General features: G+C 46.9%; 1 protein-coding gene across 3 annotated transcripts in view; it reads left to right on the forward strand.

The window, feature by feature from the left end:
- LOC119168268 (BCL11 transcription factor A) overlaps positions 1-17,818 on the forward strand; it is a 664,540-nt gene that overhangs the window by 129,096 nt on the left and 517,626 nt on the right. The gene's annotated exons all lie outside the window — the stretch shown is intronic.

Consider the following 17,818-nt stretch of genomic DNA (forward strand, 5'->3'; position numbering starts at 1 on the left):
CTAGTACTACTACTACTACTACTACTACTACTACTACTACTACTACTACTACTACTAATAATAATAATAATAATAATAATAATAATAATAATAATCCTGATGACAAGGGGTCTGTAAATGTCATACGTTGAGCGCATCATTCAAGACTTCGCTGTTTTTGAAGCACTGTCATGCTAAATCTTGTTGTCTGTTTTTTTATTATATATATAAAGCGGGTATTTCAATGACAATAAGAATATTGAAAAAAGTAATATTGAAAAACGAAGTTTCTGAAGCCACCTGCTTTCGTAAAAAAAAAGCTCCTTATTTCGAAAAAGCTCCAGCCTATGTTCCCTCACCGTACGCTACCTGGCCGGCTACGCAGGTGACTGCTGCGCGGACATTGAAAGTGAAGCAGGAAAAAAAAAACAGCTAAGACAAAAAAAAGGCGAAGGTCTAAAAATATCGCGCTCGACAAAAAAAAAAATCAGCATTGTCCAGCCATATACCCCTGTGGAACTATAGTGCTCCCATGTAAGGGATAGGACTGTTGAGCTATGGCGGTGCATCGCAGAGCAAGGAGGATGAAGTGAGGGGGGGTGGGACACGAAAAAAAAAAAAAGCTGGGGAGGGGAGAGATACGGTGTGGGGAACGAAGGGACACACACAAAAAAATACGCTCCCGAGAATTTCTATAAGCACTGACGCGCTCTGGCGCTTTCTTTGGAACCGCGTTACCATCGCCTTCCGTGCCGGTCCTTATTGGTCTTTTTTTGTTTTTTATTTTAGTTTTAGTTTTCAAACTTACTTTGCACCTATGCAAAGTGTGCCTCTTCGGTCGTTTGATGCCTTTGTCGCAGCTCCGGGAAGTATTTTTTATGCTCCCACCGGTCCTGATGGACCGTATATAGATTTTTGTTTTCTTGTGTGAAGCTCTCTATAATAATTATGTTATGGCATAGGTGCGAATAGTTCAATACAAGGCTCTCAGCAGGTACGTGGACCCGCTTTCTCCCGAGGACTCTGAGAACGGCGACCATTGCGTCACCGGTGCCCAACGATTCTTGCTGCTATTCAGAAAGAGTAGTGGCTCGTTATTTGTAATTCCCGGCGATTTTTTTTTTTGTTTGCGAGTTTGTGACTTTCGTTCTTGACGTTTTTATTTCCAAAAGTTCGTTGTTTTAGCTGTTTTATTTTTTTGCCTTTTCAACAGTTCTATGCTCATTACAGTTTTTTTTTTATCACGAATACATTCGCCAGCCTCGTTTCTTTATTACTCACTACAGCCTCTCATACAGCGGCCATGGTTGTGTGTCTGGCTATTGTTGGATCGGCCAGTGGCTTCTTTCGGCCAAGGTGCCCGCTGAGTCGTCGCCGTGATTGACTCGGCTCGCAACGGCCCTATTTCCGACTTGCTGGTTGTGTGGGTGCGTCTACGTTGTGTAGTGTAGTCATCCGTCCAGAGAATACGTACAGCCGTGAACAATATAAAGGGGAACATTGAAGTTAAAGATGTCATAGTAGCTAAACTGAGCAGTATGTGGGATTTGGCGTGTTGGTAGAACATGATCATCAGTGCAAATGAGGCTAAGCTGGATTGCCAAGCACAAGACAGACCATAACAATCCCAAAACAATCGGAAACAATCTGAGATGCTCCCCAAACAGTCCAAAGGTGAAAACAATTCGCTTCTGACATTGACTGTATTATGTGAAACGCTTTCTTTTTGTAATGTTAGAGTGGCCGTGTTTTATCTTTTATTCATTTCTATATATTTTTATCTGGCTGATTTTGATTAATTGGTGAGATTGCTTGGTTAGTTGTTTGGCTGCCATAGTATCGTCTTTTGGAATTCATTTTTTGTTTACCCGACCCCATTTTATGCCCATTGGTGCTGTGGGGTATGAAATAGATGAAATAAATAAAGTACATAAAATATTCAGGTGAAAGTGTACCTCTTCGAAAGCGTTGCGAAAGCTTCGTACCCGCACATTACCAATAAGTGTTGCTCAATGGATAGCGGATAGGTGGACAACTCACTTTGAGTTAATAATTATTGCGACTCAGCGATACTCAACGAATGCGTTAAAAATCGATAAGATGTGCGCGTGTGTTGCCTCGTCGTTCTATGCGCATTCTTTTCCTGGCGCTGTTAAACGGTAAATATTGCTTAAACGCGAAATTGGTGTTTTTTTTTTTCACATTTCCACGACCGTATATGTGCCAAAATGTTGCCCCGCCGCGGTGGTCTAGTGGCTAAGGTACTCGGCTGCTGACCCGCAGGTTGTGGGATCGAATCCCGGCTGCGGCGGCTGCATTTCCGATGGAGGCGGAAATGTTGTAGGCCCGTGTACTCAGATTTGGGTGCACGATAAAGAACCCCAGGTTGTCAAAATTTCCGGAGCCCTCCACTACGGCGTCTCTCATAATCAAATGGTGGTTTTGGGACGTTAAACCCCACAAATCAATCGATCGTGCCAAAATGTTTAAGACGGCTTAATTCTGACTTCTCGGAATTCTGTAGACTAAGTCAAAAGGAACAAAAAAAAAAAATAAGAAGTATAGCGAATCTGTGTGTTGTGCGCTACCCGGAATCGCGCGTACTTGAAAGTCACGTGTATTACGCTGTCGAGATTTTCCACGCCGCGCAGAGCATTAAAAAAAGGAAGAAATTTTGAGTTTGTTTCTTCCTCGGAGCTCGTGCTCTCGACGAAAAGTATGCCCGATTGTTGGAGATTCCTCGCGAACTTCTAAACTGGACACAGCCCGGAGTTAGGCTTTGCTGAGTGCGGCAAACAACTATACAGAGCTTTTGTGTGCGAGTCTATGGCTCTTCTTCGTGCCTGTTGAATTCTTTTTTTTCTCCTCGGTTTTAAGCACATGGTATGCTCTGCGCGAACGCCTTTTATGGAGCTACTAATAGGGGCTCTTATATGCTAATGACTAAATTCTTTTTTGGTCTTTCTTTTCATCTTGCCCTTTCACTCTCTCTTAATTTGTTCATACGTAGCCATATTTAGTCACACACACGAAAAAAAGCTCGTGCTCTTTCTAAGCATTTCGTTCTTTCGACGTGATTGGCGTTGGCATGGATTGGCTGTGCGTCGTAGTAACCTCGTTGATGCCCACGATAGATACGTGCTGTGTGGAGTATTAATTAAAACTGACAATCGAGCCCAAGTAAGCAGCAGGGATGTCATTCGTAGCGATTTCCGATATAAATATGAATATGTTATGAATGAAGTGTAAATATAAACCACAAAAAGATGACTTGCCGCGGGCAAGGATGTTTTTTTCGCGCGCTTCAATTCCTTACCATTTGTGTCTTAATTACTACAGTGTAATTAAAGCCTTCAGATAATGTCTCCAATGTCTTACGCAGATTTCACTGTCTTTTGTTTTTGTTTAAATAACATGATAAGAACAACCTGGACGGAATGCTTCGGTTCGCTGTTGCTGAGGCCGCCACAAACTCTCCCGCTTTGAATGCGCTTACCGCGGTGTCCAGATACTTCGAAGGCTTCTTTAGTGTCGCTACACTTGCAAGGTCTGGAGCACCGTCATAAAGTTTTTAGTAAATTTTTTTTCCATATTTCTTGCGTTCACGAAGAAGTGACGACTGGAGACGACCTCGGAAGAGCTTCTGCGTGCGAGGATGTATTATCTCTCCACTTACTTCCACGACGACAGTTGCGCCACTTCCGGTCTGCGGAGCTCACGAGTACTATGTTTTTTTTTTTTTTTTGTCCGCTCGCGTCCTATTATGCAAGTTGGCGTCTGTTTAGTGTTTCGTGGGCGCTCTAGCAAGTCCTGCGATCGGAAGGAGAAGTGTCAACGGAGAAGTGCATCCACCGACCATTTCTTCTTTCTGACATTGACAGTGGCTCTTACTTTCTTCCGTCTTTTTTTTTTATCCTCGCGGTTGGTTATCGAGTTAACACTGTTCTCTTTTCACTTTGAGGGGCTCTAATGTATTTTTTTTTCTAAGGCTATCAACGTTGGAAAGAGGAAAAAATATTGCCTTTGCGATACGCATTTCAAGACTTGCATGCATTTAGCTTGGATACTTGGTACTGACTTAACGAATTTTATGCTGTATCGTTTGGTGTAGTTAGTAGTGTGTCTTCGCTGGTATTGTCGATTCGCTTGAATCATTTCCTTATTCATTTTCTTTGTGTTCTTTTATTTCCCTCCTTTTCTCGTTATCGGTATCGTTGAGACTCTGTCGCCGTTTTCAGAAAAAAAAAATAGAATAAGTGAGCTAGTTTAACGAAATGTGAACCGGGACACGAGGACAGAATTGAAAGCAAGTTTACTAAAATAGTTGAGGGATAATAAATCAGCTTATGTTGTTAGCAGTGACATATTTGATTACCCGAAGGCTATCCACCAGTATACCCTCGCACATCTCTAGCCCCTCCTGATGTATCGTTTTGTACGCCACGTTCGTATACTGGGGTCACGGTTTTTCGGCTGCATCACTCGAAGTTCGCGGGTTGGACCCCAGCGGCCGCGTTTTCGGAGAAGGTGAAAATGCTAGAGGACCGTGTACTTGGGTTTAGGTGCGCGGTAAGGAGTGCCAAGTGGTCGAAACTGCCGGAGCCCTCCACCACGCCGTCACACAAAATAGTACCGCGGTTTAGGCATGTTGAACCCTAACAATTATTACTAATAAACGGACAGTTTGCGTCCAGTTTTCCTTTGCCATCACGTAAAAGCTTCAACGCCCAGACCACGATGGTTACGTTGCACTATCCTTCGCATACCTCAGCTGCGCAGCGTATAAAAAGAAAATTTAGTTTGCTATAAGCTGTGAAAAGCTTGCAACAAACAAATTGACCGATTCTGAAGACTTGTCTGGTTGCCTGTAGGCTACTTACAGGTCTTAGCCAGGTGATGCAGGTTGCTTTAAGGTCGTTGCTAGGCTTTAGCTAATTAATGCTAGGTTGCTTCCACTTTGATTCTCAGCGCAGAGAAGCTCGAGTTGAACTTCAGACTGTCGCAGGCACGACACGGATGTCAAGACTCCTGAGACAAAAAAAAAAAAATAAAAGTTGCGCTGAGACCAAGCGTTCCCACCTGTCATAAGTGTAGGGGCACATCGCCGCTGGTGTACATATACGCCTGCAAGAGTTTCGTGGTCATCTGGCAGTCCCCGTTGCCTTTGTCAATCCCTGGTATTCTCTCCTTGCACGTACTCGGGGTCTTCGACTCATCTCCGTCGCTTTGCAGTCGCTTGTTGGGTTGGTTGCTGCCTCGTTCATTTTAGTGAACCGGTGGTGGGTATAGTTGGGTACACTCAATTCCTGTGTCCACATGCCCGTCTGTGGTTATGATAGTTTTCTGGTAGGCCGCACAGTGGCACATAAACGGTGAAGAAGATAGTTTTCTGCGATCGACTCGCAAGTACTGGCTTGCCAAAGATAATTGATGGTATAGCGCAGTCAAAGGGCATGGGCAAAAGAAGGCACATTTAAGACAACGCAGTGCTAGATGTGCCTTCTTTTGCCCGTGTCCTTAAGTCTGCGCTTCTATCACTTATCGTGTACACCATACCAACAAGTCCAAATCGCCACTCTCACTTGACAAAGGAATTCGCTCCTAAAATGATGCCATATTCCCATATTTGCCACATACAGATCCAACGTTACGTAGCCTTGAAGCCACTGCTGCCACTGTGCGAAGGTCTTCCGTCATCCTGCATTCTCATCGTTTCCCGTTGCACGTCCCCCACCCCTGAACGCACCTTTTTTTTCTGGACCGCATGAAGTGCTGTATGAATAGCGGGCACCGATCCACTATATAGGAAACACACGACGGAAACCTTGAAACGAAAACGCATCTTCGGGGGAACGGACACCTGCCAGTTACGGACTTTACCAATCTTTCCTTTTCGACCAGCAACACTGGGCGTTGGGATATACGCGTTCTTCCTCCCACCCCCCTCTTTTATTTTTTTGTCGTTACTACTTTTTGAAGAAACTGTCTGTATCGCAGGTTATACCGCACGTAACGTTTACGTGAGAACATCGCGTCCACCAGCGGCCGTTTCTGTTCTCGTTTTCTTTATTAGTGTTTTTTTTTTCAGAGCGTGGGTACGCAGGTAACAAAACGCTCGCGTAACAACAACAAAAGAACGAGGAGACCCCTCACCGCACGATTCGCACCGGCCAAATCTGTTTGAGGGCCCCGGTGCTTAGGAGAGTAAAAAAAAAAATCTCCCGTGGGGTGGTGTTTCTTTAAGGCGTTTTCTTTTACTCTCCGCATTTTTATTTGATAACCAGTGGCAGCTTTTTTATATTTTTAAGAGTCTTTTCTTGCAGCGGTGGACTATAGGTTGGAGAAAACAGATAAGTTAGCTGGGGTTCGGGTCCTTTGTGGTGTTTTCTTTACTTCCTACCTTTTTATTCGATTAGTATCTGGCATTTTTTTTATATTTTGAGGGGTTTTTTTTTTTGGCAGGGGTGAACTATAGGTCGGTAAAAACGAAAAGAAAAACGTTAGGAACGGGGCTTCGAATGCTGTCCATCGGGGAGGGGGGGGGGGGGGTCGCATGCCGATGCACCGTGGAAAAATCGGATCGGTTCTCGAGAATTCTCGCGTTTATACCGTCGCACAGTGTAGTAGAGTGTACCTCATTGTACTCGGTGAAGTTTTTAGGTGGTCGTAGGTGACCCTTTCTCTCTTTCTTTTCTTTTTTTTTTTTTTCGTGGAAGAGAGAGCCGCTCAACGCCTGTGCTTTGTGGAAAGAAACTCGGTGGAGTAGAATGCACATGCACTTTCACAAATAAAGGTGAAGATTTTAAAACTTTAGACTAAGAAAAAAAAAATAAAACTTGGTATGGAGCATTTCACTATGCGGTGTGGTGACGTGGCAAACGTTATAAATACTAGCGATACCTGCCCGGGAAACGGTTCGCCTTCCGACTATGGTGCTTGTAAGGCATAGGGGATGTGAAGATGAGAGAAAGGGGAGGGTAGGGCGGTGTATTGGCGTCCTTGTAGAAATCGAACGGTAAACCGTGGGAAACCGCTGTACGCTGGGATCGCCGCCATGCAACGTAACGGACCGCAGTCCCTCGGCTTTGGGGGAAAAAGAGAGGGAAGTGCTGGAAGAATCGGCGGTGGCCTCACGGTGCGGTGCTGTCTCCCATGCATCCGTCTTTTATGCATACACGCATTCGCCTCTCGGCGTTGAATGCATGGACGGAAGAACCGTTTACCCTTGCTCGTCTTCGCATGGCCGTTATATCCGTCGGTGTTTTCGCGCTTACGTGTGGTTTCCTTCGTTTCCGATGGAGGCGGAAATGTTGTAGGCCCGTGTACTCAGATTTGGGTGCACGTTAAAGAACCCCAGGTGGTCAAAATTTCCGGAGCCATCCGCTACGGCGTCTCTCATAACCATATAGTGGTTTCGGGACGTTAAACCCCACAAATCAATCAATCAGTGGTTTCCTTCGTGGCAAACTGTTTTCCAAGTGCTCGCGCCACTTTGACGAGATCGCTTTTCTGTGATATTTGCCTGTAATTGCGGTACTGACTTATATTCAAGTCATTCCGCCTTATTTCGCTTCTCTGTACCTCCTACTTTAACTCTCATGATTTTTTTTTTGTATAGTAGACTGGCTACCATACGTGGGTCTGAATAAGTGCTTGACATACTAGTTTGTTAAATGCTCCGGCAAATATTTAAAAAAGGGAGTTTTAATATTGTGATTATCACTTACAATTATAATAGTGCCGCCACTACCATCAGTGCTGCTATGCTACTCGTATACCGTTGCAACTACTGAACTACACATACGGCCGTTCTTGCTGCTGCTGCTGCTGTTGTTTCTACTACTACTACTACTACTACTACTACTACTACTACTACTACTACTACTACTACTACCACTACTACTACCCCACCACGGTGGTCTAGTGGCTAAGGTACTCGGCTGCTGACCCGCAGGTCGCGGGATCAAATTCCGTCTGTGGCGGCTGCATTTCCGATGGAGGCGGAAATGTTGTAGGCCTGTGTACTCAGATTTGGGTGCGCGTTAAAGAACCCCAGGTGGTCGAACTTCCCGGAGTCCTCCACTACGGCGTCTCTCAAAATCATATGGTGGTTTTGGGACGTTAAACCCCACAAATCAATCAATCAACTACTACTACTACTACTACTACTACTACTACTACTACTACTACTACTACTACTACTACTACTACTACTCTCAATTGTACTCGTTGCCCGGCCTGCTTCTTCGCCAATCTTTTATATGAAAGCAATAAATCATCCTAATCTCTTCAGAATCTCAGTATAAATCGATATCCGTTCTCATCACTCGCGTTTTTTCATAGTAATTATAATTATAATAATCTTTTTATCTCGTGTCTCTTGCGGGATGAAGACCTCCATACAACCATTCCCGATTAACGCTGTCTGAAGCAACCTCATTCCAATTGATGTCTACAACTGTCTTTATTCTGTCGCCCCTCCTATCCCCGAACTTTCATCTGCATCGTTTCTTTTCTCTTGGTACCGCATTCGGACACTGCAACTGACCGTATAGGTTATGTCACCGCTCTTGGACATGAACTTCTCATGGACATCCGAGCGTACCAAGAGCGTACCAATCCTAGGACCAAGAGTTTAAGCCAAGCAGAAGGCGGGTCATGACGGCTTTGATTCCGATCAAGTTAGCGCAGCTTTTGTCGTTGGTTCGATGTCCTATAAGGAAGGACAACGGCCCCGCTACGTTTCCGTGCAGTGGTTATAATTGACTCGGCAGGGTTTCTTCACCCGCGGAACAGTGGCGGGAGGTTGTTTTCGTCGACCGCTGTGTGGCGCACGGCCTGGTCGCGAATGGACACGGACGTCCACGTCAGAGGATCAAACGACCTCGCATGCGTGATTGAAAGACAAACGCGCGGCCCTCTCCGCGCGTTGGACGTCACCTCTGACAGAGGTCCGCTTTTTGTTTTGATTTTGTTTTGCTTTTGTTTCGCTTTTGTTTTGCTTTTGTTTTGTTTTCGTTTTGCTTTTGTTTTGCTTTTGTTTTGCTTTTTGCCGTTGTTTTCGCTGTGTCCGTTGACCGGTCACTTCGTCGTTGTTTATTCGACATCCGAGGCCAGGCGAACGCGCCGGCCATTGTCCATTGCTGTCGCGTGGGGCGCTGTCGAATGAGCGCGGGCGAGTCGACTCCGTGGCCTGCGAGAGGACTGCAGGCAATTGAGCGATTTTGTATTGTCTGGCTGTTTCGACTTGGAACTGGCTTTCTGTTCTGTCCTGCAACTAAACTGTACATTACCATGTTATTCTTTTTACCTTCTTTTTTTACCGTCTAGATGAATTTGTTTTTCTCTTCATTTTTTCTTTATTGGTGAGCGACTTTTTAAACTATTTTACAGAGTGGATACGGTGCCACCATGTTGGGCTAAACAACTAAACGAGCAGTGTTACTGTAGACGCATGCCCATGAAAACGGTTGACTTGATGCGTACAACGTTTCATGACCTGGTTAATTCACGTCGCCATATACAAAAGTAAAAAAAAAAACATTGATCTAACAACCCAAGATTGCGGCGCCCATGTGTCTTAGGTAAAATGGTTTATCGAATTGGAGCATCCAAGGCTGATGTAAACCTCAACTTCTCCACACTGATCAAGTTTATAGGGAGAACATGACTATCGTTGTTATTTGCACGCTTCAGCCTACGGGGCCATGACCATGGTGCGAGTACTTTCGTGGCTATGCACGTACACTGTTCCTCATCGCCACCATGAATCTAAGCTTATAATAACACGTAAGGTTTCGCTTTCTGAAACCACGAGCGCTGAATTCAGCGCAGGATTTAGGACAACAGTAATCACCACAGGAGAGCGAACTTTTTTTATAAATAAATATTCGGCAATTTATAGCGGTGTGCACACTTATAAGTGAAAACGTTAAAGGGACACTGAAGAAAAACAAACCAGTTTGTTTAGTTCGTAAACTTCAGTCTGACAACTCTGGGTGCTGAAAACTCAAAACCTTCGTAATCGAGATTAAACTATACCGTTTACTTCCAATACCGAGAGCTTTACAAGACTGACTGCACTACTGTTTAAAAAAAAGGTTTATTTACATTGTGTACAAAAGGACATACATGATAAACATTTCGCTTATCCGGAATACGTGCACAGTGGCAAAGATATGTGCCACGTCAAACTTCCCCAACTTAAAGGGAACACGGTACCATTTTGTAAATCACGACTTAAATGCGACATGACACACAAAAAACACAGTGGGCAATTATACATGCGAATAAACGCCTCTGTTAGAGGATTCGACTACACAGGTTTGTTTATAGGAAAAAAGTGTTTAACCATATTGAGTACTTCGCCCTCAACTACGGAAGCGGGTTCAGAAAAAGTGCGTGATGATTCGGAGTACTTCGTACTCGACTATGGGAGATCATTAAGCCGTCCTGATTTATTACAATGGGCATGTGTGTTTAGCGAAAGTGGTTAACGATTCTGAGTACTTGGTACTCTACTACAGTGATGTTCCGTACTACGCAGAAAAATGTATTTAATCATTACGAGTACCATGCACTCTTCTATGGGAGAGCATAAAAGCCGTCTCGCAGGCCTCACAATTGATGTTGGCCGATTGAGAAAGGGAAGTTTGTAGTACACTTAACTTGTACATACACAAACGAAGAAACATCGAAAACAAGTAAAGACAGTGTATACATCTTACAAATGAGCACCAAAATCTAATCGATCACTGGGTATCCAAATGTTGAAAGTCAAAAGAAAATGTGTTTAGAAAAAGGGGGTTACGATTTAGAGTACTATAGGTACTCTACTATGCGAGAGCTCAAAGCTGTCCCGAAGAGCGCTGTTTATAAATACGTTGTGTTTAGAAAAAGTGGTTAAAGATTTAGAGTACTTGGTACTCTACTGGAGCAACAATTGTGATCTTAAGCTGGTTCATAAATACGTTGTTCAAAGAACTTAAAATATATGCCGTACTTCGAACACAGATAGTTTGAACAAGACTCTAATTTCTTTACTACCTCGGAACGATGGCCCGCATCCCTCACTAATGACGATCGTAGGATTTCGAAATTATCGAAGGATTGGAATAGCGAAGTGCATGTTTGCTACAAATTGCGCTCAGCACTCACGTCTTTTAACATGTTTTCCCGCTGCGCCAGAACTGAACTGTGTATAGCGGCAAATATGCCTCGTGAACCACCGGTCATTCCGATTGCGCGCACAGTGCATGGCGCTAACGTGAGTATACGTATCCTTGTTCACACAATTCGTGCACACTATACCGGGAACGCATGTGTGTGGCCAGGATGGCTAGTCCGCTACAACTACGCCGTGGCTACAACCTGAGAACGTATACAACGGTATCGCAAGCTGTCCTCCTTTTCAGCCCCTGCATTTTTTTTTGTGCGCTAATGTTAAAAAAAAAAAAAAACTTTATCAGTGGCTCAGCGCGGCCATCCAAGGATGTTCGTAGCGTGAGCTACGGACGTACGGATGGACGAACGCATGGACTAGCGACCGAGCTCTCGGGCATCAAACACGTCACTCCGGGAGCCTCCAGGCCTTTTCCGGACTGCCAACTGTGTGTCGTGTGACGTCACTGCTCTTCGCGCATGCGCAGTGCGGCTCGCGATAAAGCCACGCGAAGCTCCTCAACCTCGGCTTCTCTAGCATACGCTCCAATACCGGGGATATAACGAGGGCTAAAGGTTCGTCGTTCATATACCTAAGTAAAGACCGTTTACTGAAGTAGTGACGTCAGAATATTCCATTGAATTGGCCGAAATGTTCAGGGTTTCAGCTTAAAACCAGTGAATGGACGTGTGTCTTCACGGTGTTGTGACTGGGGGAATTTGTCGGGCCTTGAGCCATCCAAGGGTCAGGGCGAAGACGGGCCGAGGAGCCGGAGCTGATAACTTGAACGATTTATTTACACTATTTTACATGATGTTGAAGGTAGCGTGTTACATGGAGTAAGCATCATACTAGATGATGGAAGGAAGCTCTCTCTCCGAGCGTCCTGCGCTCGCGTTTTTATGCCCCCAAAGAGAGAAAGTCACACCGCCTCCTTCCCAACCTGGGAAGGGAGGAGAGGCCCGCCCAGTTCGCTGCCCGGCGAGGGTGTAACACACACAATACACGACACCACTGGCACAGTGCGAGAACGGGGAGTCGGACGCGCCGAGATGACTCTTCGAGGAAACATCGCTCGGGAAAGGCGCCATGGAACGTGAGGAATGTCCCCGAAGATGAATACAAAGCGCTCGGCTCATTGTCCGCTGAATGTTGACGACCCAAGCAATGACCACGCCTTCTAGGCAGCCCAGACAGCGAACAGCCCCCCCCCCCCCCCCGGTAATCTGTCGGTCGTGCGTGCCCAAAGGGCTTTTTGGCAAGACGAGCCGACGACTCCAAGGAATTCGCAGTACTACTGCTGTGTTGTTGCCGATTCTGGACGTCTCAGGACGCGCTGCGAAGCCGGAACCATTCCACGCGTCCAAGCGGCGCCCAGACATGGGGGCCGATCACAACAGCTCGTCCGCCGCCGGGAAAAAGGACTCGTAGATGGGCAGCCCAACGCTGCACCTTGAAGAGGCCTGGCAGCGCAGCAGCTCTGGAACGGCTGCGGCTCAGGTTTTCTCTCTCGCTCAAGTGGGGTCAGCAGGTCCGTAAGTAGTACTCTCCGTCGAAGGGGCCCCCGCAGGTCGAAGGCTGGGACTGACATTAGTGATCAAATCCGCACAGTACCCAAGCAGCGACAAGGCGGTACACCACCCCTCCCGAGATATGCCAGGCTACTGAACTCTTAGCCCGTTGTCGGCATAAAAGCAGCCACACTAGAACGTTGCCTGGAACGTCCCCAAACAAAGCAATATGGCAACGCTCCTAAAGTTTTGAAGAATTTACCTTAAATAAATTGCACTCAAGCCGCAAGTCGCATAGCCTTGAGGCAAATGGCGAGTGAGAAGTGAGAAGGTCGGGAAACTCAACTAACAAATTATATCCCTTTCTCAACGTCTGGCCGTGGCAGGCAGACTAAGTAACAGGTTCACCATGCAGTAAAGGTTAAAAAAAAATCCAAAACGAAAAGATACACGGAATGACATAACAAAATAAAAAAACCCGGGCTGTCGTAACTCAATCGGAATGCGCTTGCTCCTTATCACAGGAAGCCTCGGCTGAGAGCATCAGCATTTCCATTATCCCGCCCCTTTTTGTAGCGGATCTCAAAATTATGTTCTTGCAGTGCCAAACTCCATCTCAGTAGGCGGCCATTTTTAGGCGACATATTCCGAAGCCATGACAAGGGACAGTGATCTGTCTCGACAAGAAAGGGCGAGCCGGCCAAGTAGCACCGAAGCTTGTAAATAGCCCACACTAAGCATGCACACTCTTTCTCTGAGGTGCTATAAGCCTCCTCACGTGTGGAAAGCTTACGACTAATGAAAAGCACGGGGTGCTCCTCTCTACTTTCATCTCGCTGACTCAGAACAGCCCCAAGACCCCTTTCACTAGCGTCGCACTGAAGTACAAAAGGTCGGTTATAATCCGGAGCTCGTAAAATCGGTTGAGACGTCAGTGCTGCCTTCAAAGCCTGGAACGAACTTTCCCTTAACTCGTCCCACTGGACTTTAACGGGCTCTCCCTTCCTTAAACTGTCGGTCAGAGGACTGGCGATCTGTGAATATTTGGGGATATAGTGTTGGTAATATCCAGTGAGGCCTAGAAAGGCCCTGATATCAGTTTTAGTGACAGGTCGGGGATAGTTCTCGATGGCGGCAAGTTTTACCTCGTGGGGCCGCCGGCATCCTCGCCCAACAATGTGCCCTAGATACTCTACTTCCGCCTGTCCCAATTGACACTTTTCTGCTTTAACAGTGAGGCCCGCGTTCCTTAAGCGCGTCAAGACGTCCCGCAAGTGGCTCAGGTGTTTTTCCCAGCTGTCCGAAAACACTGCAATATCATCTAGATAAGGAACAGCGTAGTTCTCTGCTCCCGCCAGCACACGATCCATGAGCCGTGAAAAGCAAAAGGGCGCGTTTTTGAGCCCAAAACTCATGACCAGGGGTCGGAAAGTGCCCAAGGGGGAGATAAACGCTGCGTATTTACTGGCTCGTTCGGTCATAGGCACCTGCCAGTAGCCGCGTGTGAGGTCTAGCGTGGAGACGTACTGAGCCCTGCTAACAGTTTCCACTCTCTCCTCTACGTTGGGAATAGGGTACAGCTGGTCTCGCGTGACGGCATTCAGTTTCCGATAATCGATGCAGGGTCTCGGTTCCTTCCCGGGTGCTTCCACCAGTATTAGAGGGGAGGTGTACTCACTCTCCGACGGGACGATGACACCAATTTCCAACATTCTTTGAATCTCGCGTGCGAGAATTTCCCTTTGCCTGGGTGACACGCGATAAGGCCGTGAAAGAATGGGTTCATTAGAAGTTAGTTCAATGTCGTGCTCAACTAAATCGGTTCTTCCTGGCCGGTCGACGAAAACTCCCTCAAACTCGCGCAGTAGGTTCTCCAGTTCTCTTTTCTGTTCTGCATTCAAATTCGAGTTACTGGTGACCGTGTCTAGCAAGATGTCGCGGGACTGAGAATCAGAAGCCTGCCCGGGAAAAGGAAAATCTGTCTCTAATTCTTCCGGAACGTTAAGCGCGAGTTGAACTACTGCTGACCGCTGGTGGTAAGGTTTCATCAAGTTTGAATGGTAAATCTTTACCTCTTTCCGCCTTCCCGGTAGTTTGACCACATAATTGGTGTCCGACAACTTCTGCATAACCTTCGCAGGGCCCTCCCACTGAACCGCGAGCTTGTTCGCTTTAGATGATGCTAAAAGCATCACCTGATCTCCTTCTGAAAACGAACGTTGACGTGCGTTCTTATCGTACAGACGTTTTGCTTTAAGCTGCGCCATTGTCATGTTCGCCTCAACGAGTTCTCTGCAGGTCTGAAGTCGCCCGAGTAAGCCCAACACATACTCGATCACAGTGGGATCCTCACCCCTCCCTTCCCAAGATTCTCGCAGCATGCGAAGTGGGGTCCTTAGAGATCTCCCATATACTAGCTCAGCGGGACTAAAGCCGGTGGCCTCGTGCGGCACAGACCTCAGGGCAAACATGGTGGCTGGCAAGCATGCTTCCCAATCTTTCCGATTCTCGTAGCACAATGCCCGTAATACCCTTTTGAGAACCGAGTGCCATGCTTCTACTGAATTGCTCTGAGGATGTCTGACGGAACTGTGTATTATCCTAATGCCACACCTCTCCAAGAATGTGGTAGTTAGTGCGCTAGTAAACACACTGCCCTGGTCGCTCTGTAACTCTGACGGGAAGCCTACTCTCGAAAACACTGAAAGCAAAGCATCCACTATTTCTACAGATGACTGCTCCTTCAAGGGAACCGCCTCCGGGAATTTTGTGGCAGGACATATCAAGGTTAAGATGTAGCGGTACCCTGACTTTGTCACAGGCAGGGGGCCCACAACGTCCACGACAAGGCGGCGGAAAGGTTCACTAATGAGTGGCACCAACTTTAAGGGCGCTTTCTGCTGGTCGTGTGCTTTGCCTATTCTTTGGCACACATCGCAGGATTGCACATACCTCTCGGTATCCTTGAAACAATTGGGCCAATAAAACTCCCTAAGTAGACGAGTCTTCGTTTTCTTTTTGCCAAGATGGCCCGACCACCCGCCACCGTGACACAGCTCCAGTACTTTGGCTCGGTATTTCTGTGGAACCACTAATTGATCATAGTGCACCCCCTTCGAGTCTTTGTACTGACGGTACAAAATTCCGGCGCGGCGGTGCAAAAAGACGTTCTTCCGCGCCAACCCCTCCTCCACCATATCGCTCAACTTTTGCAGCGTTTTATCCTCGGCCTGTTCCGCAGCGATAACCTCCGGGCTTACTTTCGATAGCTCCAAGAACCCGCCCATGCAAGGTAGCACGGAAAGAAGGTTAACTTCCTCGCTGGCCTCACTGGAACTCTTAAAGCTGCTTTCGCCATCGCTCGGGACGTTCTCCTGATTCGCGTCTGCCCTTGTTTCGTCGGGGGCCTGTGCCTCTCTATTTTGGGAACTGCCGAGCTCCTCTGCGATCTCCTTTGCCTTAGACCGCGTTAGAGCATGTACAGTGTGTTCTCCAAAGCTCAGACCTTTCTTTCTTAACAGGTCCTCCGAGTGGTTAGAAAAAAGGTAACCGTACTGCTTCGGCAAACTTTGTGACACGGCAGCCTCTGTTTCCAGTTCTCCGAAGGGACCCTTGATGAGGACTTTGGCCACTGGCAGACACACACTGTCTTCCTGCGCTACCTGTCTGATCCACGCGCAGTCTCCGGTGAACCCATCCGCGGGCACGTAAGATGGGTGTATTACATCCATAGTGGCCGCAGAATCGCGTAGAACCCGGCAATTTTGCCCATTGACAGTCATCTCTCTTAAGTACGGTTCAAGTAACCTCATGTTCTCATCAGTATGGTTAAAAAGGGAGAAAACGAGTTTTTCCTTACGGCAACCCACTGCTAAGTGCCCCGGTTCATTACATCGATAGCACACAATGGGTTTCTTTGCCTCAAATGCTCTGTCGCGATTCTTATCCTGTTCTTTCTCTTTGCCAGCGCGTCCACTCATGGTCGATTCCCCGTGCGTGTCTTTTTCATTCGTCCCTCCTGGTGCAATAGGGGCATAACTGTTGCGCTCAGACTGCTTAGAATTCTCACGGTATGGTTTCTTTGCGGGTTTGTTGCGCTCTCTTATTTCCTCACGCCTCATGGTGTACTCTTCAGCCAGTTCTGCGGTACGCTCCAAATTCTTTTCCCCGGGCTGATCTAATACCCATAAGCGTGCTTCGTCACTTAGAACGTTCAGGAATTGCTCCGTGCAAATCAACTCGACTACCTTGTCATGGTCTCCAAAAGCTCCCTCGCCCTTAAGCCACTCGGTGAGATTGCACCTCAGACTGTATGCAAAATCGGCAAATGATTCACTGCTACGTTTGCTACTATTTCTGAAACGTCGTCGGAAAGCTTCAGCAGACAGCCGATACCTCTTTAGTAGCGCACGCTTTACAATATCGTAGTCATTCGCCTCATCTCGCGGCAAACGAGCCAGTACATCCGCTGCCTCGCATGGAAGCACGGTCAAGAGCATTTGTGCCCATAACTCACGCTCAAACTTGCCTTCGCAACTTCTCTCAAAATTGACCAAAAATAACCCGATATCCTCTCCCATCTTAAAAGGATTCAGGAGGTCTTTTATTTTTGGTGCCTTGCTTACTGGAGCATTGAGTGTTGCGCCTCCTGAGGTAGTTGCCCGAGCTATTTCTAAGTCTAGGCGCTTCTTATCCAGTTCGTGCTTGCGCTCGCGCTCGCGCACGCGTTCCTGCTCTTCTTTATGGCGCTCGCGCTCCTGATCTTCCCTTTGTTTTTTTATATCCTCCCACAACTCCACGATCTCCTCGTCATCTCTGCTTGCCTCCATAGCCCTGATGACTTCCGCCTTTTTAAGATGTTTCCCGCAATCAATCCCGAATTCCCCGCATATCACGTCTAGGTCCGATCTGTGCAACTTTCTCCAAGCCATGGCTGCTACTTTTCTGCCGACAAGTTTCTCAAGGGAAAGCGTTGAAGCAAGGTTCCCGTGAACAGGCTTCCAACACTCTTGTTACCAGGAAGAACTAATTTAAGCCTGGCAACTCTCAAGGAGAAAAGGTCGTGCACTCACCAAGCCGGAGTCGAATTCCTGCGCAGATCATCCCACCGCTGCCACCACTGTTGTGACTGGGGGAATTTGTCGGGCCTTGAGCCATCCAAGGGTCA

Source organism: Rhipicephalus microplus, chromosome 6 (genome assembly GCF_043290135.1).
Source record: "Rhipicephalus microplus isolate Deutch F79 chromosome 6, USDA_Rmic, whole genome shotgun sequence".
NCBI classification, from domain to species: domain Eukaryota; kingdom Metazoa; phylum Arthropoda; class Arachnida; order Ixodida; family Ixodidae; genus Rhipicephalus; species Rhipicephalus microplus.